Genomic DNA, 3,907 nt, shown 5'->3' with positions numbered 1-3,907 from the left:
ATAGACAAAGAGGTAATTTCCCCTTTCACTAGGAGTAAGTGGAAAGTATATCCTTATATTCCTTAACCTCACAACTTCATTAATTAATGCTTCTGATTGTGTGTGTGTGTGTTTCTGTACTGAGTCGCTTCTCTTTTTTCATCCTTTTCTTCTCCTTTCTGGAATAAAATCTGTGTTAAAGGAACCTGGAAGAACCCACACTTGCTTTATTTTCTGTAGAAAAGGGGAGAAAATGACAAAAAAGTCCTGCAGTAATCTCAGGACTAATTCTAATATAATAAAAGGCTTAGTCTGTCTGTTTGTGTGTCTGTCTGTCCGTAACTCTTTTGGGCAACTGTGTGCCATGGCCACCCAAGCAGCAGGGCTCCCCCATGCCTCCCTGAGGCCAAAGTGGGGGAGGTTGTGTTGTCAGTGCCCCCTGCTGCCCAGCCCTGCTGCCCCCCACAACAGCTGTCAGGGAGGGAGAGGTGGCGGGCAGGGGGTGAGAGAGGTAGATACGTAGAGGCAGGGAGGGACAGGTAGAGCAGGCCCAGGTGCAGAGCACTGGGGGAGCATGGAGCAGGGCCGAAGGGTGGGAGGGGTACAGTGGGGCCAGACCTGGAGTGGCCAGGATGGGTGGAGTAGAGCAGGGCTAGACCCGGAGCAGTGGTGGGGAAAGAGGAGAAGGGTTTGACCCGGAGCGGTGGCGGGGGTGGAGTGGGGCCAGACCTTCAGCAGGAGAGGAAAGAGGTAGAATGGGGCTGGACCCAGCCAGAGCAGCCGGGGGGTGGAGCAGGGATGGATGTGGAGCAGTGGGGGGAGCACATGGGGCCAGATACGGGGCTCCGTCCCTCCACGTCATTCTTGATGGGCAATTTGCTAGTAATATATATATATATATTGTTATATACAGTAAAAGCTCTGTTATCCAGCATGAGTGGGGAATGGTAGGTGCCGGTAATGTAAAAATGCCAGTTACCTAAGGGAAGGGTTTTTGGCACTGTTCCATTTCATTTCATTGAAAGTGTTTTGCTGTTTCAACGCATTGCAATGTTTTGCTTATAGACTATAATGAGGAATCATGAAAATCTCTAGAACCTTGTCATTTCTTAACTGTTTCAGATGAAAATTACAGGGATGGTAGCCCATTCTGAGGGCATGAAGCCTTCTAAGTTTCAAGGAGATAAGTGAAGGGGTTTCTGGGAAACTGCACCTCAAACTGTTCAAAGCAAAATTCATATCACTTGCCAGCAGCAGCAGCCTGCTGTCATCCTGTGTGCACATCCAAGGGCCCGCACCCCCGGCAGGAGTCCAGCACAGCCCCACAGCTCTTCCAGGGGGTGCAGGCCTCCAGATCTGTGTGCAGGATGACAGTCAGCTGCTGCTGACAGCTGGGGCCAGCAGCAGCATCAGTCTTGCCAGCAGTCAGTGCAGGCTACGCCAAGCACTGGGCCCAGGCGGTTGCAACTGCCTGCTATCATCCCATGCACAGATTCAGGGGCCCACGCCCCTCCAGGAGTCTGGCGCAGCCCCACAGCCCTCCTGGGGAGCTGCACCCCACTGGGAGGGCTGTGGGGCTGTTCCAGACTCCTCCTGCGGGGGTGCAGGCCCCTGGATCTGCATGCACGGTTTCAGCAGGCTGCTGCTGCCAGCTGGGGAAATAGCCCAGAGCCGCTGCCATCACTAGCTGGCAGCCTGCTATCATCCTGCATCATCCAGCAGCCTGCGCTCCCTGGGAAGAGCTGGGGCAAAGACTGGGGAACTGGAGGAATGTTCAGGAAAATGATTAGAGAGCTAGGGGAAGTGATCAGAGAGCTGGGGAGTCAAACAAGGAGCTAGAAGTTAATATCAGAGCAGTCCTGCCCTGCTCCCTGTCTTTAGGTTATGTTTAGCTGCAAGCAAGCCTGGCTTCAAAACTCAAAACATTTCAAAACTTTTTGTTTCAAAGCTGTTTCAAAGCCTTTTGTTTCATTTCGATTTTGCTGTTTGAAGCTCAAAACGCATTGAAACAGCTTTGAAATGAAACACCCAGAGAAATTTCGCACAGCCCTACTTTATATTAATTGGAGTGTTCTGGTTTTATTCTTTACCAGTCCAAAAACAAGCATTCAGTTTTACAACTGCAGTCATAATGAACATTTTTCTTCTCTACTATTAAACATACCTTCCTAATATTTGAAGGAATTGCTTTTAGGACCTGGGGGGCAGTTCAGTCTCCCTATCCCATTCAGCCATTGGTCTCTCTGCCAACCTGTCAGCAAAAGTAGCAGTTGGAAAAACCTTTGTTTTCACATTGGAATAGTTCAGCTATTAAGGGGCTCTGGTTAGACATGGGAGGAGATGAAAGTAGGCCACAATAGGCCTTATTTGGTTCCACTAAATGTCACTGTTTCAGGAGTGACTAATTTTCTCTATGATATTTTCGGTCACCATTTTAAAATATTTCCTTCCAGTTTCAAGGAATGTGCCCTTGTTACTGCATTGAAAAGTAAGTTGGAGAATCTGGTTTCTCTGGAGTCTTATTAAAGGCCTTTTAAACCATTTCGGTGGTACAAAATGACGTAAAGCCACATGTTTTCCTAGTATTGTAGTAATTAGGGAATGGCCTGCTTAACCAGACTAAGTTATTATAGTACAACCACGAGAGAGAAAGCTACCTCATAACTTCTATTCTCTGCTTGGTGGGAATATCTTGTGTTAATAGGTTTATACCAGGAGACTGTGTCCATTCTCATGACGGGTATATACCCTTTGAAAAATACTGCTATGAATTAAGCTTGAACTTTAGTTTGAAGATAAGCCTTGAAAGTCTATGAGAAAGCCCTTCTCTAGACCAAAGAGATTTTATATATATATATATATGCATACACATATTCTACAGTTGTTCTAGTTCAACAGTGTCTGTGCTTAGTTGGAATGACTAGAACTTGAAATTGAGTTTTTTGTGCATTTAGAAGTTATGAACTATATAGAGAAAGAAGGCCAAATAAATTTTGTCTTTTCTACCTTCACAGCTATGGAGTAAAGCAAAGTTCAGCTCTCAGATAAATATCAGCAAGAAAAAAAAGGGTAAAGCTAAATACAATGGTGGGAGGAGGCTTTTTGACTGAGATGAACAGAAGGATTATAGCCACAAAATTCAGATGGCAGGGTATGTCTGTACCAGCCCACCCATTCCTGCTCCCCAGGTGTCACGAGGTAGTAAGGATGTAACGAAGTAGTTCAAGACTTGGATTTCTGACATGCTGAAGAACAGTGGTTTGGAGCATACCCTTCTTGCCTTAATTGTAGGATCAATGTATGCAGAGTGTGAGAAGGGGCTTATTCTTTTGGCAGTATAACTGAGTGCTTTGCCTTTACATTGTAGACATACCTTAAAAGATCACAAACTCAACTAGGATTTGGTTGGTGAAGTCTGATTTGTGCCCAGATTAGATCCAGTCTGAGCTTCTTGAAATGTAGACATTTGGAGAGGATCAATATCTGGGAATGGTTATGAATATTAATTGAAAGGAAAATGTTTACAGGGATGTGCTTGTCTCCATCTTTTTTAGAATGGCTGTCTAGGGGCTAAGGAGATGGAAGAATAGCTATCGTTGGCTAGCAGAATTTCAAGCTATGTTATTGGAAGTCCATAGCAAGAAGCAATGAAAATTTTCAGAAGTGGGCAGGAAATGTTGAACTTGGAAGTAATGGTGTTTTTTCAAGATGTTTTTTGTGGGACATGAATGGAATCATGCTGATATAGTCAAGAGCATGTGGTATGACAATTTATTACTACTTTTAATTGCAGACTTGCAAAGCCTGGAGCAAGGCTGGCCATATGCCTTTCCTTTGCACAAACCTTGAGTCTTGTATTTTTTTCCATCAACAATCAACACAATACTTAGCGTCCTCCATTGGTTTAACTCATAGTGCATATATGCAA

Source organism: Crocodylus siamensis, chromosome 3 (genome assembly GCF_052110815.1).
Source record: "Crocodylus siamensis isolate JL-2025a chromosome 3, ASM5211081v1, whole genome shotgun sequence".
Taxonomy (NCBI): domain Eukaryota; kingdom Metazoa; phylum Chordata; order Crocodylia; family Crocodylidae; genus Crocodylus; species Crocodylus siamensis.
This window is presented reverse-complemented; position numbering follows the sequence as displayed.